This window comes from Anguilla rostrata, chromosome 7 (genome assembly GCF_018555375.3).
Source record: "Anguilla rostrata isolate EN2019 chromosome 7, ASM1855537v3, whole genome shotgun sequence".
NCBI classification, from domain to species: domain Eukaryota; kingdom Metazoa; phylum Chordata; class Actinopteri; order Anguilliformes; family Anguillidae; genus Anguilla; species Anguilla rostrata.
This window is the reverse complement of record NC_057939.1, coordinates 14,452,326-14,479,657: the sequence shown is the minus strand read 5'-3', so window position 1 is coordinate 14,479,657 and position 27,332 is coordinate 14,452,326. Positions and strand designations below refer to the sequence as shown.

Genomic DNA, 27,332 nt, shown 5'->3' with positions numbered 1-27,332 from the left:
CAGTAGTAAAAACAAGTTACTTTCCTCTCTGGGTGGTAGGAGGAGGTGGAGGTCAGAGTGTAGATAGTGATTCACTCAGAATCACTAAGTTATGAGGTTGCGCATAACTTGCTCTTCCTATTGAGATAGTTAGACATTACAACAGGTGCAGTAAAGTACCTAAGTACAAAGTAATATTGCCCTTTGATGGGTAAAACAAATATTTTGTTGGGTGTCCATGATAAAACAAATATTTTGTTTTATCAGGGACACCCATTACTCTGTTATAGAAAAACCACTTCGTGCATGTAAACTGGTGTGTAGTCACTTGTCTCCCAGAGGTTAATTGTGTATTCCTTTAACGAGACAAACATAATGGGAGGAGTTGGCCATGTTTGTAAACTCCAATAATACAACATTTTACAACACCAACTTGGCCTTCCCAGCGAAATTCCTTCCTAACAAAAGAAAAGTAAAAACATAGTAAAAAGTTTGCTAGCCTTTACTGTAGCATCTGTTCTGCTGTTCTTAAGAAGTGAATAACATTTTTTATCCTAAAACAAAAGTATTAAATTTTACTCTTGTAATCATTTTTTTAATTTGCAATATTTATTTCTTTTTTCTCAATCAGAAAAGTTTTGCTTGTTATTTTTGACACAAATCTGTGTAAAAACCACTTCATGACGTCATATACTGTATATGCAACATCACCATATATATAGATATCACCAGAGGCAGAGTAATGGATGGGAGGTACGTTCTTCCTGGTGGCTCTGGAAGGGACTACAGGCCATTATGGCCACCAAGTATAGAACTACAAATCCCATGACCATCATGACAGCCTTAGATTCATTTGCTGCCCAGCTGGCACAAATTAGGCTGGTTTTGACTTGATTGAGGAGGAAAGTGTGTTTGTAGGTGGGCTCTGAAAAGTTGTTTGGAAAAAAAGTGAATATACTTAGATGGGAACTGAGGGAAATAAGGCTTTGTTTGGTTTTCTTCTTTATGTTGATCTTTTGGATACATTGCATTGGAATCTCATTTTTGAGTTTGTCTACTGGGAAAAATCCTTGTTTAAAGTTTGTTAATAGATTAAAGAAGGCTTTTATTTTGAGCCAGTCTCGTTTATGGATAATTTCTCATCATGCTCAAGAAGACCTAAAGGTACAGTTCCGAACCTTTCGTGACCTCACGCATGTGTACAGACACACACATACACAAACACACACACACACACACAAGTTTCAAGAATACACAGCACCGAGTCTGTGCCTGTGCGGGTGGTGACAGGATGCCTATGCCAAATGTATTTCTTGTTTAGACAAATTAGCAGTCTTAGTGTCGAACATTTTTCTCACATCATACTTAATGGCATCATACAAATGACAATTTAGCTTTAAATGAGATTTGGTCCAGACTGAATAAGTAATGGTTTGCTAAGGGATGTCAGAATTAATTCATCCCACAGTGTAGGCCTAGGTGTAGCAGCCCCTTGGAGCCAATCCCACAAAGGATTTATTTTTGCAAGGGCTGATTCATTCATTTCCCTTCGGACTCCATTATTTTCTCCTTCCTTTCTACCCCCCACCTCCCACCCCCTACCCTGCATCAAGGTGGGGATATTGAGTTGAAAGGGCTTTTCAACTCTAGTGTATGGTTGCATTTCTTTACAGTACACTGTAAATACATTTTGAAGAAGAAGAAGAAATGAACATTGATGTGCGCACATTTGGCTTCCTGTATTTTTGATATTTTGTCTGTTGCTGATACTGGCAACTTGGGTGACTGAGTCACCACCACCACCTCCCACATCCTTGCAAGCACATGCTATTTCTATGCTGTTTTGTGTTTATTCTGGTGACTTTCCAAGAACATAGATATTTTTCCATTTTTGAAACATAATGCAGAGACACAAGCTCACCTCTGCCACGTACCCCCAACATCAGTCATTGTTTTCTATTTTCTTAATGAAATCTATAGCTATCTCTTCCCCCATCAACCATCATTCAGTTCATGCTTCACAAAGTGCTGAGTGCAGATCAATTATTGTGTTATTCTACTACAAATCATTAACATTGTGAAACTAACAATGGCTTTACCTGGTAGCAATTATAAGGTTCTTAGAATTAATTACCGTAGACATTGTTCGCAGGCCTGGATGGTTTGAAGTGTTACAGCTTTCCCAATTTAGGCACTGTACTGTATAGTGAAGCAGCTTGATGTTGTCTTAATCCCCAAGACAAGACAACAGTCAAAGGGCTATTACCCACAATCCATCTCTTTTCATTTTGTGCTAATCAGAGGCATGGACACCTCTTTAAAAGTATTTTAAAAATCTGAGTTTACTGAAAAATGAGCTCTAAACCATTTAAGAGAGCATTTTTTCTCCAAGGCCACTGCACAATTTTGGTGGGCATTCTTGAAAATATTTTATTCGTATGCTTAGTCGGCCAAAATGACAATTTGTACATTGAAGTGGCAATCCTTAATTTTTTCATATTTAAAAATGCCATATTTTATATGTTGTCACACTGGCATATGTGTAGCAATTTCAATGTGTTTGTGTTCTGAAATTTCACCTCTGTGACATTTTTCACTGGTGGTGTTTGGTGTGACAATAATTTGCTTTTGAGCAGCTTTACTTCACATAAAGACGTTCTGTTTAACTTCTTAGTATTGGCACAGTGTCTTGGTATCTAGTAGGCAAGAAACCAGAAGACTGTGCATTTGAATACAAGATATTTCATATATTTAACTTGAATAGCTTCATGAAAATATATATATATAGCTTATATAAGAATTGCATGAATTGTTGTAAGCCACCCTAAACAAATGCAATTGTCAGTCACGTATACTGTCTTTCATCCCCTTTCAGGCAAAGGCCTTAGCCACATAAATACACCAAAGATAAATACAGTGTAGAATGCATAGCATATACAGCAAGCAATAGATGTAACATACCTTAGCATATAATAAAAAATAATGAAGTGGCTAAAAGGTAGTATTAATTAGAAAGCCACAATTAATTATAATAATTGTATAACAATAAGTGAAGTAGGGTGTAACAAAGTACGGCTAAGATAACAGGCGAAGTGTTCAAAATAATCACTTCTGCATTAGACGCATCCACGCCCTTCAATGTGTAACATCTGACAAAATTCAGAGCATGTTGAAAACTATCTTGTTTCTGTCTTTGTGCCCTTCATAAATATACAATCTCTTTAAGACCTGAAGGATGATTTTCCCAAAGCATACTGCACCTCGTAACTAAATGTATGGCTGATTTATATTACTGGAATGACAGGTTTCAGGGCTTATTCAAAATGAGTTTTGTCTTTCATTCAATAATAACACTTGTCTCATATATTATTTCTCAATGCTCCCTACAGTGCAGTAGAAAATGAATTTCAAATGAAATGACTTTGTGCATTAAGCATTGGGTAATGACTAACTTTGATAGAAACTGCCTCTACGCTGTTATGGATTTCATTCCAAGAAACAGTGAAACTCAAATGCGAGAAAAATAATGGAACATTTATGAAGCAAAAAGCATTTTTCACATAATCACACGCAAAGCTTTGGAGATTGAAGAATGTGCTGAAATGCATTCACAGTTCAGGTTCTTGGTTCTGGAGATTGGTCAGACATGACCTATGGCAATGTCTAAGAAAGACCATTGCCCTGTTACTCATTTCACATACCCTCTCAGACAAAAAGTGCCCCCACCCAACCACCCAGGCGTACCCCATTCATCTCCAAATCACAGAGGCTCACCTCTGCCACCAATTATGCGTAAGTCCAGCTGCAATTCATATTGCATTTTCCTCTAGACCTCTAACGCCACATCCGCTGCAGTAGAGAAGGAGGGGATACACTTAGGTCCTTGAACTGCAGGATAATTATTTTGGATGAAAATCCTTATTCTTAAGTGCTATGGGATCTTTGATGACCTCGTTTATTTAGGATCTTTGTTGAATGTTTCAGTCAAAACAACACCTTCAGCTTGATGTCCCCACTGCGGCACTGGTTTTCTACTTGGGCGATAGTATCCCCTACTGGTCCACCTCTACAATTTCCAGCAGTCAGCTTATCAGGTCTCCCCATCCAAATAATAATTAAGTAATATTCTGTTTGGCTTTAGCCATGTGATTCAAGGATATTACAAGCTGCTTTACTAATGGTAATAAGTGGGCATCCACTGTGAATGAAATTTAACTACACACTCTTCCTTAAGTTGTGTGTGTGTGCATGTCAGAGAGTGTGAGTGAGTGTAAGCACAAAATGCAAAAATAAGATTGGATTGTGATGAATTATCCAGACAAAATGAATTAAAGCATAACTTTGCAGTGTTTTCACAAAGATACTTCACATGCACTGAAAAAGGCACTTCTCTTTGCTCCATCAAGCTTTACTATTTCTTTGAAGTTCAATGCTGTGCACTTTGTATGCAGCTGCTGGTCTTTTAAATGCAAATGTGAAAGGAAAAGATTTTGAACAGAATGGGGAAAAGGCCAGGGGTTATTGTTTTAAATGTATTTCTTGAGGGATAAAGAAACTTTCCTAACAGAAGCTAAAGCATCAGCTATGTTGGTTCTGTCCAGTGATGGACCTGGTCATGCCTCTAGACATGTATGTTCATGTATCAAAGGTGATCCAGCAAAGGTGACTGTTTCCAAAAAAAAAAAAAAAAGCTTTTGAATGGTGAAATATTATCAAATCATCTGTGTATGGTTCATTAGAACTTAAATAAGACCTTTTTTTTTTTTTACTTGTGTCTTCCATTTTACTTTTCTACAAAAATGTAGCCATTCCACAGAATGTAAGCCGAAAAAGCTCATCTCTGCAAATCACACATAAAATGGAGGCAGTTCAGTTTCGGCTGGGCTGCACAGTCTGCATAACAATGAAAAGCCATTCACAACCTAATTGACCTCCATTTTTCTCAAGCACAATTGGGAATGCATTTCGGAGGTCAAATGTTGAGCAATTCCACAAAATTGTTTTAATACACCTCTCAGCTGAACAGTATAAAGTGAATTATTCATGCAATGATGCAAATAAACTCATGGTGAATACTTTAAAGGGGCATGTCGGGAGGGGTTTAAAGCCCGGTACATTTTTGAGTCAGTTTGGCTCACGTGTCTTCATCTCAATTACCCCCCGAATGTGGCATGTTTGTGTGAGGCTGAGAGAGGGGATAGACCCAATCCCAGAAAGAGCCTCTCCAAGCGCTCTTTCCTGAAGGGCAGCCAGGATCCGAGCGGTCTTTCCAATTATGGTACCAAAAGCGAGGGCAGACGATAATCAGTCACTGCAAATGCATTGTGGGAGAATGCACAGGCAACAGGGAGAAAATCTGTGTGAGAAGTGCTGATAAGCCAGCAAAATGTGCTATCACAAAACAGAAATTCAGATGTGTGTCCAGTTGGAAACACCTGGGTATATCCAATGGAAATTAACTAAACTCTTTGTTAATAAACCTTGGAATGGCTTTCAAATGTCCATTGTGTATTCCTTTTTATGTGTAATATGTATTATATTCAGTATTGTAGCATTTTATAGCATTTTTCCCTTTCTAGCCACCACCAATGCATAGCGTCCACCTGGTGCTCTAAATCTTTAATTTATGTAAGTTTATTTCAATTTTTAATTTAACAGAAATTAATTTTCTTAAAGCTAAGGTGGGGCCTGAATTTGCAATGATACACATCTGTGAGGCTCTCACAGCCATGGGTGTATTAAAAGCAATATTTACAGCGCTGCATCAGAGGCTAAGATCCTTTCCTAACTTTTTTTAGCCATTGACTAGCCAACCAGCAGGTAGCTTTCGACAACATTACTTTTTGTCTCTCAACCGCCTATTTATGTCCTCCTTTCTGTCTGTATTACACTCCTGCACATCTACATATACACACACAGGTAAGCTCAGCTGAGTGGGAATTGCAGTCAAGAGGTAAAAACTAAGTCTTGATATGTCCTTTGCAAAACCTTGACTATACAATTTATCTTTTAATTTAGTCTTGGCATGCAAATATCTTCCACAGAATCACTCTTATGAGGCATTACCCCAGAACACATCATTGCCTCACCTGGGATAATTTTCTCAAGCAAATAACACATCTCAGTCCTCAGTGATCCCTAGGGGTTTTAATGAGGCTGAAGATTCCTTTACCAATGAGTTTTTAATTACAAGAATGCCTTTCCCATCTGCAATGAAGTCATTTTGAATCATGAAATAGTTCTGACGTATTTTAGTACCTGCATATCATATGAGCTGCCCCAAACACGATATTCTAGTTGATGTTGACTTGATGAGCAATTGAGGTGTGATGGTTTCCAGAGATCCCCGTGAATAGCATACTAACTTTGTCTGTAGACTGGGTGGGGCAGGGGTGTTTTGGCTTTTTCTGTTTCTTCCTTATCTAATTATTCTCCTACCACTTCACCTGCTGCTTCTTCTCCTCCTTGCCATCCATACCAGGGAGGTAATGTTTTAGACATTATGCTTGGGACTCTAAGCTTATTTTCGATAACTAAATTATTATTTTCAATTTAGAGCTTGTTTTTGTAATGTTGATGGTTGGAGGTCAATGTGTGCTTATTCAGTATTCATGCTATTTGATTAGACAAAACCAATCATTTACTTTGTTAAATTTTTTTAATATGTTCATGCATTAACTTTCTTCAGTTCGGGTTTATCCACTTTGTGGAAAGTGCTAGACACTTTTTGCAAAAATGAATGCTGTTTCTTATATGGATATACAGTACCTTGTTGTGCCTGATTATTATAATGAGATAATTTTCACTTATCAGCACATCAAACTTGTAGTTCCGTTATGCGTGATCAATATATACAATTGTGCAAGTAAAAATGTACAGTATGGCTTCTGTTCATAACAAAATAGGAATTATTTTACATTTTTACATTAGGCATAGCCTGCCACCGTATTGCAAGTGTGTGAGTACAGTCGTCGTTATGTTGAAAAAAGGCACATTTACACACCCTGGGCTGTTTAACAGCAGACTTTTCCCTGATTGGGGGCCTGCAGCACTACTATTAAAAGCTTGATTCCAGGGGTCGTGTAGCTAGTTACATTGTCTGCGTGTTCTCAAACCAAACGTTATGCTTTTTCTACATAATAAAAACTGAGTTTATCACTGTCAAACTGCTCCACCCAAAATACCCAGTCACAATCACAGACCTCCATGTTTCAAATAACTGCCATTTCAAAACTCATCTGTGATGGGCTGTTGCTGCACCTGACCTTAAATTCCTTCAAATTAAAAAGTGATCATTATATTTCAGTCAATCAATGAATTACAATCAAGCAAATTTCAGCTGATGAGCAAAAGTGCTGCTGCTACTGCTGTCGTTGTCGGTAGAGGCGGCAGCAGTGGCGGTGGTGGTTGTGGGTTTATTGGGTCCGCAAAAGTGATGAACATGAAAAAACAAAGGAATAATGTAATCTAATGAAGAATAAACACCCACACATGCCTTTTCACATTTCAACAGTTGTGGAATGAAGATGTGAATTGATATGGCTGCAAAGAAAATAAGCACTTCAGAAAAATTACAGGTGACAACCCAGTAAACATTTCTGTTGTTGAAAACCCAGCAACATTTGGTTGAAAAGTGAAAGTTTTCTAGAAGATTAGGATGTAGCCAGGCTATATCCCAGTAAAACCTGTATAAGGAGTTAACCAAGTCTGTTTGTCAAAACGTTTCTCAACCTAGATTTCTAACCCCTCTAGATGTCTCGATTCCGGCTTTTGCTCACTGAGAAGGAATGCTACTGGCCCAGCAAGGTTTCCTTTCCACTTTGAAGATGGACTCATTCATTTATTTAAGGGACGTGTTTTCCTCCATATAAACACTGGAAGCTCTTCTGTGTGGGAGGCCCTTGGGAACTGACTTTTCGCTGAGCATTTGTATATAATGGACTCAATCTCCATGTTGTTTTACAAGAGAAGCAATGTGTTTGACAAAGGATATGTTGATGCATTCTATTCCCACGCTTTCAGGACCAAGATATGCACACTAGTACAAGAAAGGGAAAGGAAACAAACAACAGCATTTCAAGGAATCTGCTGTAGCTGTTTTTGTACATTTACTGTAAGAAAACTATGGGGGTGTGTGTGATTGTCAACACACTGCACATACAGTGCATCACCTTTGTATCTGTGTGCGTGTTGGGAACAAAAGCATTATGTAAACAATATTATGTTCTACGTTTATAAATAGGCCAAGGATACATTCTTACTGTACGTAAAACATGCTACAGTGCTGTGAAAAAGTATTTGCCCCTTCCTGAATTTCTCTTATTGCCTATTTGTCCCACTGAATGGTTTCAGACCTTTAGACAAAATGTAATATTAGACAAAGGGAACCCGAGTAAACACAAAACAGATTTTTAGAATTATTATTCACCCATGGGAAAAAGTAATTGGTCCCTTAAACTTAAAAACCGATTACACCACTTTAAGCAGCAATAGCTGCAACCAAATTCTTATTTCATTTCAGTCTTTCACATTGCTGTGGATAACTTTTTTAAACAGTTCAACGTTTGACTCATCTGTCTTTAGAACATAATCCCAAAAGCTTGGAGATCATCCAGATGCTTTTTTTTGCAAATGCAAGATGAGAGCTGATGTTTCTCTTGGCTAGCAGTGGTTTCCACCTAGCCACTCTCTCATGAATCCCATTTGTCCCAGACTATTGTGGAGTCATGAATACTGACCTTACCTGATGCTTAAGAGGCCAGTAGTTCTTTGGATGTTCTTCTGGAACCTTTCGTGACTTCCTGGATGAATTGTTGCTGTGCTCTTGGAGAAATTTTGGCAGGCCGGCCACTCCTGGGGGAAAATTCACCACTGTCCCTATATTAACTTTTTTCATGAAATGAAAAAAGTAATCATTTTATGTCCCGTGTTTACTCAGTTTCCCTTTGTCTAATTTTACATTTTATCTAAAGTTCTGAAACCATTCAGTGTGACTAATATGCAATAATAGGGGAAATCAGGCAAAAACTTTTTCACAGCACTGCATAACCAATAAAACGTACAGCAGGCTCTTTTATAGAGCGGTGTAGGGAGAGAAACAGCCATGGGCAGGGAGAGAAATGGAGACATACTGTGAATGACAGACAGAGCTGCGTAGGCACAGGGAATCGGACAGAAATACATAGTGAAGGATGCAGGCACAGAGGCACACGGATGCAGAAACGGTGAACGATACAGCCACACAGCCAGAGACACAGCGATGGAGCTTCCTGTGCCTGGACGAGGAATAGGTTTCGATCTTAAATGACACCTGGCTTCTGTGACACCTGGGTTTGGTCCCAGTTGAGCCGGTAGCTATTCTGGGCCATCCCTGGCCCTTGCCCAGAGACCGCTTGCCCGTTTGCAGTGACAGCAGGTTTCACAGTGATAATTGCAGGTGAGCATCGTGCTATGCAGGCACAGACCTCAGCAGTCCTCATTTGACCGGCTCCATTCGTGACACGACGGCAGCCAACACGAACACTTCAGCCATCCCAGCTGCTGAAAACCACACAGCCCTCATTCCAGGCACAGTAAATACACCGCATTGAGAAAATTAGCCTCTGTTTCCTGTTTCTACTTTGGTAACATTTATTTTGTTTATTTGTTTTCAAAACCATGCCTTGGCAGATCAACTTATCGACTTAATTCAACAGCAATAAATTGATTTAATTAACATTTTCAATTGTTACTATTATAGCCGGCACACTAAAGAAAAACCTACTAAATTCTTTTTGGAAGCATGCTTTTCTAATGATTGTGATATTGCACAGCCCCGTCTACTGTGTGGATCTCACTGACTGATCTGCAAACTGACCAGCAGTGTGTTCAGCCAATGCTATCTCCTGATGTTTCAATAGCAGGCAGAGATGGAAATATGCCTCACAACTCCAGAGCACTTCTCTGTCTTTGAGTGAATCAGCTTGTTTGCCCAAACTAACCTACTGTACATCTCGTGCGTTACCATGACCCTGAGTGGGTGGACATAGCCTGCTGTTTTTGCCTGAATCTATACTCCAATAGTTAAATGATTCTTGGGTGAGTTATACAAAAGGTCATTATTCTGTGCCGTTCTGTTCAGTGCTGCAATGTTGTATATTTTTGTCAGATTCTGTCAAGGGTCATGAGTGCACACAAGCAAATAATGTAACATACAGACCCATATATTACCATATTACAGTATAAAATGTGGTGAATGATCAGAAAAACAAAGTTTGTGTCGTTATATTAGGCTACATGTCGGCAATCACTCACCAATCTGGCAACAGTCATGAGTATGCATGTTACGTAATTATGACTTATATATGCTGCCGTAATTGTAACAATTGACTACAATACAAACATAACTATTTCGGAAATAAATAAGATGTAGCTGTGGCCATTCCTCCGTTTTTCTCCGCAAGTCAATCCACTTACAACAGACGCAAATATTTCAATCCACAGTTTTACAGCCTAAAGGGACAGCTGTCGCATTAATGATAGGGGTGCCGGGGGATTTATAGTCCTTAGAAATCTTTATCGTCACTTAATGAGCTCTCCCCAGCTGCGCATTGCAGCCAGGGGGCTCCCCCTCTACCGTTCTTCAAGCTGTGCTACTTGCAGGCAGCCAGACCTGTCGTGTACCGCTACTTCCGAGCTTTTAAAGTAACGCACCCTTATCCATACTGTTTTCATCCGCTCTGTGCTGTGTGCACATGATCTCTAAATTAATACTAGTCTATGAGGGCAAGATAGAAGCACCATTGGTCCCGGAATACCGCGCACTACGCTAGCGTATGGTTTTATACCGAAGTCTCGCAACTATTGCTCATCGTAGCCAGCGGTTTTCCGAGCAGGAGGGATACACAGCAATCACGCCTGTCTGCCCACTTTTCTTTCAGGAATTTCACCGAATGGACATGCTTGGTTTTATGGTACGCAACTTATCTTCTACTTACTTTAATCGGAAGTAGTGTTGTGTGTGCGTGCGTGCGTTTCCTGAGTCAACGTCGTCGGAGAACGTAAATGTCCTGTAAATTACTGCTGATAACTTTAGCCTAATCGTGTATTTCGTCTCAGTGTCAAGTGTGAATATCACTGTACTATTCCGGTTCTGAAATTATTCTAGTCTTCGTGTGCGAACATGATACGGCCAGGAAGAGCAGTGTGTGTATGAATTATTGAGACTTCAAAACTAAATTTTGAGCGCTGTGTATTTTCCACATATTAATGCGTTAATATACTGTAAGACAACTATTTAATATACGTATAGGTTTGCTGGGTTTCCCAAAATATAAGAATAAAATATAATTTATCTTTACTGGAAAAGCGCTTTGATTGTTATCTCTTTCACAAAACAGACCTGGCATTTGAGTCACATATTTCATATACATAACCACTACCTGCCTACTCGGCTTCAAAACCGTAGCCACACTGAGTATGAACTGTCGTTTCATGGGTCTTCTGAAGGGTGAAAACTCAATGCAAGATAGCAGCTGAAGAAAAAATACTTAACAGTTTTCCCCCAAGTTTATATTTCTCACCTTATTTCCTGCTCCTTTTCTGCTCAAAAGGCTTAGCCAATTATAAAAATGCTCTGTTCAAAATAACAATAAAAATATTTAATTGGATACAAAAACATACAAGGGAAATCATACAAAAAAGAAAAAGATTTTAGACGTGTCTAGTGTTAGTAAAGTGCTAGCTGCTTAATTTGTTGCTAAAAACTGTCCTAAGGTTGAGTGTAGTAGCTTTCAAGGATCGACAGTGCTGTACATCCAGTCCCTTTTATGGACAGCCATTCAACTGGGAAATATTGGATTCCCTTATTATTTGCTTGTAATATAAAGTTATCTTCTATGGATCTTGTTATCCCTGTGAGAGTAGTGGGTGGCATTAGAAATAGTGTTACTTTATTATATTTTGAGCAACAAGACAGCATCCTGCTTATTTTAGCTGCTTCCCACTGCCACAAACTGGGAGAGAACTGCCACAAAAATACTTGGAATTGTGAACTTTTGTCACTATTTACCAGTAAGGAGTAGAAAATCAATGGAAATTTGTCACATTACAAGTGGATACTCAATGAGATGCCTTTGTTTCGCAGGACACCCTGTATGCAGTTGCATGCTGTATAGCAGTTTATAATTGGGATATGACATAGTTAAAAATGTGCATTATACTGTAGTAGCTCATCATTAACAGTAACCACCAAAAACAGTAGTGGCAGCAGTCTGATATTAACCTCTTGAGCACAAACACATGACTGGGAATATGTATAAAATTAAAGGGAAACAATTGAATCAATTGTCTTGAGTTTAAAAAAAAATCTCTAGGCAATGCAGGCCTATTGAGTTCGTTCACCATTAAGAAAAATAAAGTTGTACTTAAGTACAACCTGAGAAAAGAGAAAATCATATACACTGCGGCCCTTAAGTATTTAGACAGGGACACATTTTTTATTGTTGGATTTGAAATGAATCAATATGAGGTTAAAATGCAGATTGTCAGTTTTAATCTGAAGGTATTTACATCCGTATTGGTTGACCTGTTCAGGAATTACAGCCCTTTTTGTACTGTACCTAGTCCTGTAATTTTAGGGAACCAAAAGTTATTGGCAGTTGGCTGCTCAGTTGTTCCTTCTTTTGTGTGTTGTTGCATCCTTAGTTCATGTACAAGAAAGCTAACAAAAGGTCTAGAGTTGATTCTAAGCAGTGTAGAACCAAGGCTGGCCTGGTGTGTCTGGTCTCTAGCTGGGCAAAGCTAGTCACAGCTGGAAGAGTAAATTGGTGGTCAGACTCATGCAGTAGCTGACTATATAGGGTGGTCAGCTGGTACCAGCTAGAAGTGTTAAAAACACTGCTTAAACCTGCTTGAACAGCTTAGGCTGTTTTAAGGTGGAATGTTCAGCAGTGACAAGCAAAGCAAGAAGTTGCTATTGGCCACCTATGTCTTGTGCTATATTCATTCTTGAAATGCTGACCATGCCAGTGCTGGCAGTGGCAGGCAGCCACACAGGGCAGTATTCAGTCTTCCATAGCATTACCCAATGGTTCGGGTCAACAGAATTCATGCAAGCGTGACTCCTCATGGTTTATTGGATGCATGAACTGTACCTGCCCTAACGTCACATTAATTCTCAGATGTAATTACTGTGCAGCTGGATTAATTTTCACATCCATGTGGCTGCCCTGCTGCTGTATTCAAATTCAAATTGACTTGCTAAGAAACGCTGCGCCATTTGCTGATCATTGCACAATTATTGTGGAAGAAGTTATGTTAAATTGCATAACATCAATCTTGTCACTCTTGTCCCAAGTGCCATGATCAGCCATTAAAATGGCCTGCTGTGTTGGAACCTTACCTTTTCACAGTGCCACTTTATTGTTATGCTAAAATGCCATCCTCATTGTAGATATGACTCATTACTGTAAATACACTGAAATTCAGGGTTGCCAGCTAATATCTTTTTAGTAATGAGAATCTGTCTAAAATACTCTTACCTGTAACATTGTGGTTATAATGTTCCATTACTATGGCTATATAGTGAAACTGCCACGCCAGGTTAAATGTTTTTCAGTTTGGGAGCATCCATTTGACTTAGTGTTTGTGCTGCTTACCTGTTATTGATTCAGTAAAATTATGTTGTACATCTGAAAAGTGTCATACAAAACAGGCAAACTACGAAAAAAAAATTTCATTTAAATTAAGTCATGCATGATACATTTTACAATGCACTGCATTATTTGCACTGTAATTATTAGTTTTGTGGCTATGATGTATTTTATACATTTTTATGACTAATGCATTTATAATAGTGGGGTTTACTGTATTGTAACAAGCACGAATCCGCAATAGCAGCGACCGCACACGTGCATGCATCCATGTGTGCATGCATCCACGCACACACCCTCACACAAACATGTGACTTCATCTTTGGCCAACCTTTGACCAACCTTTCCACAAAATCTTGTGCAAATCTGTGAATCCATTCGGGAGTTATTCGCCTTTTTGTGATAGGCCACGCCCATTGCCACGCCCCCTCTTGGTCAATCGGCCTGAAAGTTACTCAGCGAAGTAACTTTCAGGCCGAAAACTGTGGCCGCTACGGGGTGGGACACTTTTGTGGACCGACAGACCGACAGACAGAGCTATAGAGCTTCGGTCGCAGCTAAAAAGGCAAACAGCTTTTTCTGACATGAACTGACTTGGACTTTAAACAAGCTACCATCTTCAGCCTGGATGCCACAAATTTCAAGGTACATCTTTTTACATTTTCTGGAATTAAAGCCGTTATGAGCATTGGGCTCTTGAGGTTGGCTAAAGACTGACTTTACTAAATATTTGACAGACCTTGAAGGTGTCATGCATGCTTCATGAATGCCTGATGAAGTTGCACATAATATTAAATGTGACCCAATGGCGCATAATTAGTCTACCTCTGCCAGTACCCACAGGAGATGTTAGCATCATAAAAAATGGCATATCTGAAACTCATCTTGTGACATTCCATCAAGCATCAGCTGTATGCAGCAGTTACATTGTTATGACACTGTGATATGCCCCATGGGAAAACTGCAGATATTAGAACTCTGCAAGTGATGTCACATGATCTCATGGCCAAGATAGACAGGGTGCGGGATGCAAGCATGTGGTGAGTGATTCACAGATACCTACTTTACAGTTACCACTGGTGCTGGGTGGGCAGGCATAATATGCTCTCTCAACTCATGCCTCTGGGTTAAATTACAGACCAAGGTTGATTGTTAGAAAGGGCTTAATACGGGTTGTCAGACATCCCACTTTTATCTCCATATGACTTGCAGCAGGACCGGGCTCCAGGTTTCTCTGGTGAAAGTGTAGGGGGTGATAGTGAAATATTTGCTCTGTAACCTCCATGGATGTCAGATCTCTAAACAAAAGTGGACCTTGTGGAATCAGGTCGTAGATGATAGAAATCACAAGCATTATTTTCTTTCTGCCTGATGCATGGGTATGTACATGTAACTGTTTTTATTTATTTATATGGTTTAGCAAACGCTTGCATTCTCTGTCAAATGAACCATTGCGTTGAGGCAGCTCAGGTGAAACATCTTTCTAGTAGATACAACGGCAATTCCCTCATATGCCAACAGTCCCAGTTAATTAATTTTTAAAATTGTGATCAGGGTTGTGTTCAGAAGATACATTAAACTTGCGTTGAGAGCCAGTTTATTTAGTTTGGATAATTGGTGTTTTTTATTTTTTTATTTATTTATGATATTGTAATAAATGCTGGTTTGTTGACATCATAACCTTTTCTTCCAACTTCTGAGAACTCGTGTGAGTTTAATTGACACTGTAACCATAAAAAAGAAAAGGCTAATTTAGCCATTTAGTCCTGGCTCTCATGGGCCCTGGCTGGAAGCTATCTATTTTTGCTATCAATTTAGCCCAGCATACATTCTTAAAGACATAAAGTGTACTTCCTCTGCGGTGCTGTCAGAAACACCCCAGGGCAGGCTCGGTTCATGGCTTTCAATCTGCCCATAACTCACAGTGTTTCCAAAATAGCAAAAGGCTTTTTCAGTGATGCTCCTACTAGATATGGAAAGAGACCAACAGCTCAATGCAGGCTACGGCCTCTCTACATCCATAAATACATTTAATAAAACGGGCCCAGGTCATGGCATTGTTAGTGCAAGCCCCTTGATTCTATACAGTTTTTCTTCTGTAGCTGTAATATACCTGCTACAAATGGTCGTACAAATTCAGTAAGGTGTACGCTCTGAATAAGGCTTTTTAGTCAATATGCATTAGCATTTCGAGTACCTAGAAAAAGTAATGAGTGCGATACAAGTAATGCACTCTTTGTAAACTTGGACGTGCTGCCTTGTTCTTTTTTGAGAACAACAATTTTTGGCGGTTCTAGAGTAAGATTAGGATTTGGCAGTGAATATCCTGCTGTAAACATAATTGATATGGTCATTTTCAGAGGCATTAGTCTGATTTCCCAGCCATAAGCCTGGATTCAATCAACACTTGCCTTTAATTTTTAAACACAATAAAATGTTATCTTTTTTTTTTTTTTTTGCACATAGAGGTTAGAGCTTAACAGAGCTTGCCACAATTAACTCACCTAATGTATTTATTTAACTTACAATTATTTGTCAAAACTAAATTTTAATTGAATTCAGGCCATACAGTTCAGGAGATATTGATTTTGAGTGATTTCTCAAGAGTATTTCTGGCAAAGGCATTTATTTGGTCCAGCAGAAAGAGCACCCCTTAATGACCTTGTAACCTCTGCTTCCCAGCAATCTGAGTAATCTAACCTGTACCAGCCCATCCCAGGCCTACATATAATTATCTATATTTTTAATAATTTATTATTATATATGGTAATTATTATCCTAATAGAATTGATAATACTTACTGTATTAGCTTCAACCTCCAGGCAGGCAAAAGCTAACAGGCTAACATCGTTACCAACTACACTCACAAGCCAGGCTATACAGAGGTTCAGTACAGTAGCTCTCTAGACTCATGCTTTTTGCTTAATAATGTACTGTTAGCAAGTTGAAATATTTTGTTGAATTAACAATGTTACATATTTCCTTTATATGCTGATGTCTGCGTTCCTGTACTTATTTGTTGTACATCGCTCTGGATAAGAGCGTCTGCCAAATGCCTGTAATGTCTTCCATGTAAGACTGGGCGATGTCAGCATTGGCATCAGCCGGTATGGCCAGTCAATGATTAGTTGTTGATTAGATGCACAATTTCCATATTGTGTTTCTTTGGTTGTCCTTCCCTCATCCAAGTCCTTGATGGCAGAGAATCACTAGCATGAGGTAAATACATAGCACCTTCATTTAGCCCCTGTTTTGACAAGGAGAACAATCTCATTGTTTCATAATTATGAGTTTTTGCTTAAAAGCGTGCGTTGTCTGCTTGCCCATCATTTTCCCTGCTGCTGTCGAGCGCAGACCTTGTGCTTACATTGGACTACATTTGCATTTGTTATTAGAAATTTACCATTTCATTGTATTATAATGGACCTGAATGAATCTCAATGAGAAGGCTGATAGGTACTATTTGTGCCAGATGAAGCAATTATAGTTCTGCTCTACAATTAATTATTGCATCTATTAATGCACTTTTGTGGTCAGGCTGAATAGAGTGCTTTGTCTATACTCTGTTTGGTAGGGGTAAGGCTGTGGCTCATCAATGTGGGTGAATTTTCTGCGAAGAGTTATATTATACCTCCAGAAGGGCGGTGTTTCTCTTCTTGGTGTCAATGCTGAATGGATTAAAACAACGATTTTGATAAAGCATTACAACCAGAAGATGCACAAAAGCTTGAATGCACTACCCTGGTCATGGGATCTGTTCATTTATACTGTCAAATGGAATTTTAAATTATCATGACCTAGAAGAGCACAGTGTGTAGTTCATAATATTGGACTGCTTTAAGGTAATTGTGTGATTACCTTGTGTTAAAATAGATTTTAACTTCAATATTCTTTAACTTTAGGATTTAATATCGAAAAATAAAAATATGAATGCAAGTGATATACGCTATTAATACATTTCAATAAGAAAATTAATATTTCTTGAAAAAGTATTTTAAACTAGATGTAAATATGAATATACTATAATACAATCTGTCATGACAGTAAATTGGGAAAAAAGCAGGAATTACTCTCCTTTTACTTATAATATTCTTCTTCCCTCTTAATTGCATATTATCAGTCATTAACTGAATCCATGTTACATGCTAGTTATTAATTTAATAGAACAGCCATTAATTGATTATTAGCTATTCACTAAATGTAGTCATACATTGCTGTCCTTGTTTTTATTTCTCCCCTATGGTCATGGCAAGTAATACCCCTCAGGTTGTATTTAATTTTCTTTCTGACAGCAATAGATGTGTCCGTGTGATTAAAGTGCCACAGCGCTTTTCTACTGTTATCAATTACACTAATTAAAGAACATAAAGGCAACCTTTGCTTAAGGAATTGTAATTACTTTGTTAATACTGGATATGGCATGCTCATATTAATCCATTGTTGAACATCTAATGCTTGCTGTCTTTACGTAATGTGATTTTAAGGCATTAGTAAGAACAACCACCAATCTCATCTGCATTTAATGCATATCATTCATAGACATTAAGTTGGGCTCTTTTTTAAAATAATTGTTCACACAATACATGCTGTTCATAAAGATAATTGATCAGTCATGTGATAAAAGCAAACTAGTTGTTTGTGATTAGAACTACTTATCCTGAAAATACTTATCCTAGTAAAACAAGTAAAACAATTTTATATTTTGTGTGTTACACTCATGCTACTTAATGAATTTAGGAATCGATAAATAGACATCAATCGGCTATTTGCTCCTAGTCTGGTTTTGACACAATTAGGCAATATACTTTTAGCTATACTCTGTACTTATGTATCCTTGTGGTAGCTTGTGGACTTTTAAATAAAGAAGAGAAAGAAAGGTTAATAAGCGTGCCACATGTGAATAAAGGATCACCCATTAACAGCTAACTTCTTTTTACATTAATGTTTTTCATTTTATTTTTAATTAAACAAGAACTGGTTGTAAGATCATCTTCAACCGTTTGTTCTGACCAGAAATGGTTGATGTATCATAATGATGAATAATTGTGGTTAATGTCTTTAAGTTTTGACTAGGGCACTGAATCTGGAAATCTTCCTGGCTGGTAGAATTTTTGGTGCAGCTCCCATATGAACAAGCTGTTTGTATTTAAATATTATAGAAGTTTCTGAGAAATGAATTACAGTTGGTGAACTAATGTGTAAATATCTATATACTTTACACTTAATAGAGTGTTGGGCCATCAAGTGCACCTGCATCATGACATAAAGTCCTCCATTTATGGAATCCTTAATGTCATAACTCCATTGTGCCAGTAGGTCCATTAACTCAGGCTTATTTTATGGAAGGGGATCATTCCAGAAAATGTCATGAATGCATTATTCGGTTCAGATCTGCCGACTGAGAAGGCCATACATATGGATAATGTAACATCAGTGTCATGCTCCTCAAGCTACTGGGTCAGTTCTCTGTGGATGGAGGCATTGTCATCTTGAAAGACAGCCCCCTCTGTAGGAAATAAATGCTGTAATATAAAGATGATCACTCAGTACCATTAAGTAACAATTGACATAAACTTTGCATTATAATGGTGTCAGGTGTACCCAGAATGCACAGGAAAAATACATCTCACATCATTATGGAGCCACCAGTATCCCTTCCTGCTGGAAAACTGTTGTTTTCGATTCATTCACTACTTGGTGATGCTGGGCCTGTATTGCAGCCATCTTCAACTCTTCTTTGTTTTGGGGGCTAGTTGCCTTATGTTTTCTCTTCATCATATGAAACATGTTCAACTGGATTCAAATTATATACTTTAGGTATACACAATACTGGCTTCTTTGTCTATGTACATGTGTCTGTAATCCAAAATGCATCTGCTTGTATTCAAGCTAACACTGTTAGCTAGGTCAGGTGCTATTTTCAACTCAGTCTGGCTAGAATCCATTTAGAACCTGGCTGGTTTATCTGACCACCCCATGCTCTCTTTAGTACAGAAGTATTTTGTATTGCAGACGTTTGCTTATCTGCACAGGAATAAGTTCAAGTTTGAGTAAATGAAATTACAGAACAAATTAAACAATTAAACCTTTCAAATGAGCTCTCATTGGTGGCAAAGGGTCGAGCCATTGCCAAGTAATCCAACTATGTACTGCTGGGGGGGGGGTGCATCACGAAGACTGTGCTGATAGTGAGTGAATGCACACAGCCGAAAAGCCAGCTAGTTCTTCTAATAACTTGCCACTGTGCTGTAAAATGTATTTATAATTATGACAAATTGGAGAAAAAGGTTTTACACAAGTATATGAAGTGCTTGAAAAAGCGGATCTCAATTAGAGGCTTCATTCTCATGTTTATGAAGTGGAGATTTGCTAGATGGGGTCCTAGACAAAGTTATGGCCACACTGGAGGTCATTTAAGTTCACTGAAAAAGTGAGTTCAGTGTTCTCCCTATTATTTATTCGTATTCCACATCAACATTATGTATGTGTCTTGTCCACCAGCTTTTTGGCAAGACCTACCAAGTTTGGTTAGTTAAACCTGGTTGCTTGTGCTGTTTGTGCAAATAGCGCAGATATTTTTTTTTTTCAGATGTTTTGGGTTTCACATTTTCCAATTGATTAACACGTTCGGAATGTGAGCAGCTGACTCAGCTAACTGATTTTTTTTTTGTGTGTGTGATTTTTAACACTAACTAAAGTTCACATTTTCTATTGCCAGCGGTTGTTATAAGAAAAGCAGTATATTGAGTTGCTGATATTCTAAATCATGCCACTGTGCTGACAAGAGTGCTGAAATGACCTGATTACAGAATTATCTGCAGAATTCAGGAACATGTAGTCCTTGCATGTGAAACATAAATATCCTCATCTTTCATAAAATTTCACAAAATATTTTTGTCCCAGAGGTATACAGCGTTCGAAAGATTTCTTATTTAATGAGGGTAATACATTCATGGTCTTTCTCCCCAAATTAAAGCCATTAACCTCCTGTGGATTTAAATCTGATCCACAAACTAATAACCCCCAAACCCAACCCCTGGGACCTATAATATATTGCCTTGCTTGCAGTGGCCTTTATCAAATCACTGCTTTTAATTTAAAACAGTCAGACACAAGAAGGAGTGTAATCATTGAACTCTGGCAGTGTAATTACAATAATGAATCGCAAGGTCTTTCTCATGTCTTTTGCCTCAGACCACATGTGAGACTTTTACAATTAGAATGTTAAAAGGAATCATGGCCCAAGCACCATTACCCCATAGAAATTACCAGCAGATTCAATAACACTGTCATGCATTCTAATTGTTAAGGACCCTATAAAATCTTTCTTATTTCTTCCTGATTTCTGATTTGTTGGTGTTATATTTCCTGATTTTGAAATTCCTGATTATCGTATAAAACATATTTTTATCAAAGATATTTTTATCCTCATTTTCATATGACATTTTCTTTGCTGAATTTTCTATTCATTTGGTTCCATTTGGCTTTTATTTTGAAATAATGCTTCCTCAGAACCTAGTTTTTTTGGCATAAAAACCCCTTACTGCTGACATGAAGCTGAAACTATCCATTTATATTGCTGGACATTGTTTGAAGCAAATCAGGATATGTACCTTGCTTAACGGTACAATGACAGTGCCCCACCTGGGAATCGAACCGACAACTTTAAAGCTGCGGGGCCAGTTCCTTAGCCATTACATTACACCGCTGCCCTAAACAGGGCTGCAGCCATGTAAACATGGAAAAGAAGCAAGGGGGTGGGCTGCTCAGTGTCTCATCCTGTAATGGTGCTGTTCTTGCGTATGTATAAGCCACACGGTCTGGTGTCCAATCTAGACCTTGTGAGTGCCCACTGTGGCTGTCATCCCTGTCATGGCAACACACTGTGATTGGAGGGTTTCAGTCAGCCAGGATGACAGGATGAGTCTCATTGCACACTAGAAGCCCCTTCTGATCAATCAGGTGCCCACAAGTCTGTCTGTTGAGCTGTGTCTTCCTCCGACTCAAGTCTGTTGGGGAATTAATTGCATACTGAGGTATGATAAGCAGGGGCAGCTGACATCCCATTCTTCTGAACACATGCTTTGGGTATAAAGGGGACAACCAGAACAGAGAAGAGAGGGTGAGGTTGGGGTTTGAATTTGGAGAAGTGGATCTTTGAATTCATGATCATCGATCAAAATTTTGAATCATCTTACTATGATACTACTTGTTGGCTGGACCGCAACAGCGGGGCCAGCCCTATAAACGTGAATGTCTGTGACTGAGTGAGTGACTGATGAAGTTACACCATTGGTCGGCCAGTATGAACAAAAACAAGACCTGGTCTTGTTTTTGTTCTTATGAAAGCAACAGCTTGAAAATGTGTCTTAAAACCATTCATGTTATTGCAAATATGTAGTCAATATGCTGTGGACTGCAGGGATTGGTGATATCAGTTCTGTCTAGATTTTGTGATCATCACAGGAGGAACCTCTTTTCGATTCTGCACCTACCACATTATTATCTTTCCCTCCTCCTCCCCCCTTTCTGCTACACCAATTTCAAAAAGGCAGCCTCTTTCTCTCTCTCTCTCTCTCTCTCTCTTTGATGGAAAATTTCTTCTTCAATAATAACCCTTTTATGCTTTTGAAAACCATACTTCACATTCCTAGTGTACAGTAGGAAAGGCATGTTTGTTTCACTATGAGAGAGACCCAACATAAATAGTTTGTTTTGATGTAGTAATTGAAACAACTTTGTGACTTGGGATTACAGCATGGAGAACCTCTGGATTTCTAATTCCCCTGCATAGTCCACCCTTAAAAAAAAAAACACAAAAAAACAACAACCCTAAACTGTCTACAAGACTATATGGCAAATTGTATTATATTCCATTCTACAAGAATTGTTGTATTGTATGCTATAATATTGCTGTAGTTAAAATCCCATACCTTTTTCTGGAATGTGTATTAGAACATTTTTTTTCTTAATTTAAACTGCATGGTGACTGTGCTTAGGTGCCTGATAGAAAAAGTACATTTGCTCCATTTGGTCATAGAAACAAAAATATATATTCAAACATTTACAAATTTAGAACATTTCCACCACAAAATCATGACAACCAACTGCTACTATAAAATATGTGGGGATCTCATTGGTTGCACATGTATAAATGCATAAAATTATACATTTCCCAATACAATGTTCCACGGGAAGCAAGTGAAACAGTTATGCCGGAAATGCGTTGTGTTGTGGTAGATTAGATTACATGTTCATTGGACACTGATGGATAGAAGAGCATGGTTTATCGGTAAGTGCCTTGACGCATTATATGTAATGTGTACTACCCAATATGCTGATCATTCTGATAAACGCAGCTTGAACCTCTGTGTACTTGACACCTAGCGTTTTATGTTCCTCTGTCTTTATTTTGAGAACATAGTGGAAATAAAACCGTTTTTATTTTTAAATATACATAAAAGGGAAAAGCCATAAGCCATTAAAGCACAGCGAGTGAGTGTCAGCAGTCTATTCTTGGAGTGCAGAAGCACAGAAGCACTTGGTTTTTTAGCGGAAGCCAGTGAGAACAGACTGTTCCGAGACTGCGAATTGACTGACGTCTTAGCCACTTAGCTTCAGTTGACTCATCAGATGGCCTCCTCGCAGGTTTCGCTGACAGTTAAATGCGCTGTAGTTAACATAAAATATAGAAGACTTTCTGTTTTGCCTATTATATTTTTACAAAAAGGTGGCATGTTTCAGATTAGGTGTAATAAGGGACGTTTTCCTCTTGTTAAGTTACAGCCACAAATTGACCAGTTTTAAGGACATGTCACCAGCTTCAAGCTCTTTGATTGGCTCAGTGAACACAGAGCCAATGATCACAGAATCCTCTGTACAGTGTAGTGCTTTGAAAAAGGAAAAATCACAAATCTTTCATTTTTTGCTTTTGAATTACTTTAGTGTATTTATAGAGTACTGTGCTGTTATTGTACTGTGCTTATACTCAGTGTTTCATTGGGAGGGTAAGAGTAATACTATGTACCCTATTTTCTGTACCTGCCTCATCACAGTTTGCTTGGTTGTGAGACCCAGGGCCTTGAATATTCAGTGCTTCTTGGATGTTCTACAGAGCCCTACATTAATGATGATAAAAAATTCAGGTGAATCTTTGCATTGGGACGTATATCTGGCCTGCACAACCCTATATGATAGCCACTGGTCCACTCTTTGTGTTCAACTCTGTGTCCTGCTCAGTGTTCAGCTCTGTGTCCTGCTCTGTGTTCAGCTCTGTGTCCTGCTCAATGTTCAGTTCTGTGTCCTGCTCAGTGTTCAACTCTGTGTCCAGCTCTGTGTTTAGCTGTGTCCTGCTCAGTAACCAGCTTATTATCTTCACGAAAAGTACTCAAACACTTGGATTGATTCAACTCATAAATCTGCCCAATGATGTTTAAGTGCACTACATTTTTCACACCTGGAAACCAGCAGCCTGTTAGCATTTAACCGTCATGGCTTTTAGACAAGATGTACTTCCTGAATGCTTGGCCATGCTTCCCATCTCCAGTCCTTGCACGTTTAAAGTATTGCCCTGACTTCTACAACATCTGCTCTAAAAATGAATGATACTCATCTCAATATTGGTGCCTTCGTATTCATAATCATCCTGCCAGGAAATTAAGCCTGAATATGGAAAAGCTAATATAATTCACCGTCTGTAGATTGGACCTGCAAAAGAAAGGGCTCGCTCCAAAGAAAGGGCTGCATGAGTGTGTCATGCACATCATTTCATTGTTGCCTGTTCATTGGTAGTGTGGTCCTGCATAAGCTCCCATCCCTTTGCATGTTTTAAATAGATGGCACTGCATGCAAGCCATTGCAACAGGGAAAACCATAGTTAGCTGTGCTCCTCTGAATGTACGTTCTGCATAGGTTGTCAAAATCACACCTGGCACCGGTTCTTATGGGCAGGTGTGTCCTCACTCTCATTTTTCACAATTCCTACAAGCATACATATTTTCATTAAAATGTTGCATGTCTGTAAAAAATTCTTGGACTAGTTCACATTGGTAAGGTTGGTCAAATAGAATGTTAGAAGAGCAGAATGGGTGAACTCTTTCAAGATCCCAAATTTTCATCATCAACTGGCTTTTTCAATCTGATCAGTTATGATACAATAAATAAAAGGCTATATAATATCTCAAATTATCGCTTGAAATGAAAGACAAAATCTCAGATGATTTTTCAGTTCAAAGTAGATTAATAAATAAACATGTTTTGCATATGCCATCATTATCACATTAGAATACATTTAGAGGAACTACACATTGCATCAGTTAATTTCCAGTTCATAACCTCCCACTGACTATATTTCCCTCCCAAAATTCCCTGTAAAACACACACAACTTTCATAATATCTATATCACTATAAAGCAGGAGGCACAGCAATTTGGTTTATCTCCTCATCCAAGCCTGGTCTTAAGTCAGACACAACAGTGAGACATTAACCCATTGATGTAAAGTGGTCTTTGTGTGGATAGGTTGAAGGTCTGACCACAGTGATGCAAAAAAAAGAGAGATCTGGTCACCGCAAGACATTTTACCCTTTCAATGGATGGAGCCATGTGCTTCAAAGACACATGATGTTTCTGGTAAATATAGCCTTGAGGAAGTAAATATTGTTACGGTGAACAAACACAGCTCAGGCTGGGAGTAGGGATAATCTGACTGGTGTTTATTCTCAGTGGCACGCAGGTGGTGAGAGATATCTTAGCACTGATGTGTAATTGCCTCTCGTGTTGATTCGGTTTCCCACTGCCTCTGCACAAAAGCGGGGACTATGGAGATCACATGCTTGTTATTCGTGCCACACGGCAGTGAAAGCTTCATTCCATGCCCTTGTCAAAATGTCTCCATTCCTCCTTTTGCCACTGCCACCCAGCAAGGCGTAATACCACTTAGTCAAGATTGTTCTTTCAGGGTATCTTGTGGTAAGAAAATTCAATTAGTCCTGTGCGAAGAAAAAGTTCTGAAACTGGTAATTATTGAAAGCGCTATCAGTACAAATTGTATTAATGCACCAGACAAGCCTCTGTTGTAGCTGCATTGCAGCCATTTTGCAACAAAAGGAATACTTACTGCACACTTTCTGAGGTGAGAAGGATTTAATTTATTCATCTAGTTAAACTGAGACATCATTATAGTTCCAGGTGTCTTAGAACTACAATTACAACTTTGGCAATGACATTGTAGAACACTTATTCTCTTTAAATACATGCAATGCACACATTGTTCAGTAGTAAAGGATGCCTCTCTTGTAATTATTCTTTACATTCCTGCACACCATTGAAATTTTACTATTATAAGCATCCTCATGTGTCACTTATTCTATTCTTTTTTGGATTTTCATGGTCTTTTTCCACTCATTAATTTTTTCTATGTTACAAGAGTTAATATAGCAGCGTATGGAAATGCTAAAGTGGAAACATGTTTTTTTCTCTTTGTGTGGTATGCATCTTGAATTACATAATAAACACTTGGAATTCATGAACCCGTGTGTTGTATTCTCCAAGGATCCTTCAGATATCTTGGCGATTCCACAACAGCGGTATCCTGTAAAATTCTAAGCTGACTTCAAGCAGCTCCTCTGTTGCGTCTTCCCCTTAGTTGGCAGCTCCTTGCCTGAGGCAAACCCTCACAGCTCACAGCTGAAGGGCCTCTGACATTTCTTCTGGAGTAAACCGAGAACCTTTCTAAAGCTCTGAAGAAAGGAATCAAATGCCGCAGAAGCAGTTCCTTATCTCTGCCATCCAGAATATTTTTCAAGGAATAACAAAAGTCTGTTTTCCTGTTATTTGCTTCACAGAGACGAGAAGCTCCCTCAGTTCTTCGAAAAACACGTTGCCCATGAGATCTGGATTTTTCCAGAACTCACGTTTAAAAGGGGGAAGATCCTGAAGCCTAGAGCCAGAACCAGGAGGAGGAACTCCTCTCCTTAACAGGAGGTGGGTTCTGCTTTTTATTATTATATTGTACTTTTTTTAATACTGTATGTGCTTCAACATTTTCCTGATTTTGCAAGCCTAGGTCACCAACTGCTGTTTATTTTGGATTTCCTGCTGCGGTTCTTCTGTGGTTATCTTATTTTCGATCAGCTGTAATATTTTAACTCTTTAAGTAGTATATTAACACAATAATTTTTGTGGTCACTTGAATGAATAAGTGTTCTATTTAAGAATGAAAAATGTAAGATCCCATTGTAATGAGGTTAAGTGTCTAACTGTCACAGTCAGGTTTGGTCAGACACAGATCTTATGCTTTATTTGATGCAATATTCATTTATTTGATTTTGTGCCATACATTTTGAAATCAGTGGAAGCTCTGTGTCATCTGTTTACAATATTTTTACATGATTGCTCTTGGCTGAAATGGGTTCACACATACATGCTATACTTCATTCAGTTTAGAAAGGTTTTTTTAGAACATTGTGCACTGATGAGATTTGTCCCACCTCATAGCTTAAAAGTGCATTGGATTTCACAGCAATCAAGTTAAAATATTTAACTGGATGATCTTCATCTTGCTTTGAGGCTGCCTGGCCACTCATATATCAAAGGCCTTGTACCAGAACCTCATCAATTTAAAGAAAACAACAACAATATCAAAATAACTTTGTTTGAAATTTTTCTCCCCAGAAAAATCATCAATGTCACATAATTGTGTCCTACATAAAAACTATATGAA

General features: G+C 38.5%; 1 protein-coding gene across 6 annotated transcripts in view; it reads left to right on the top strand.

Annotated features, from left to right (window-relative positions):
• The first annotated feature begins 873 nt into the window (after nt 1-873).
• mgat4c (mgat4 family member C) overlaps nt 874-27,332 on the top strand; it is a 138,184-nt gene continuing 111,725 nt past the window's right edge. For 5 of the 6 annotated variants that reach the window (XR_010331196.1, XR_010331198.1, XR_010331197.1 and 2 more), the window contains exons 1-2: nt 874-1,143; nt 26,455-26,593. The gene's annotated coding sequence lies outside the window, so the exon portion shown is untranslated. Of the gene's footprint in view, nt 1,144-10,619; nt 10,932-26,454; nt 26,594-27,332 lie in introns of those variants that run through there. The other variant, XM_064343009.1, reaches the window with a different exon arrangement.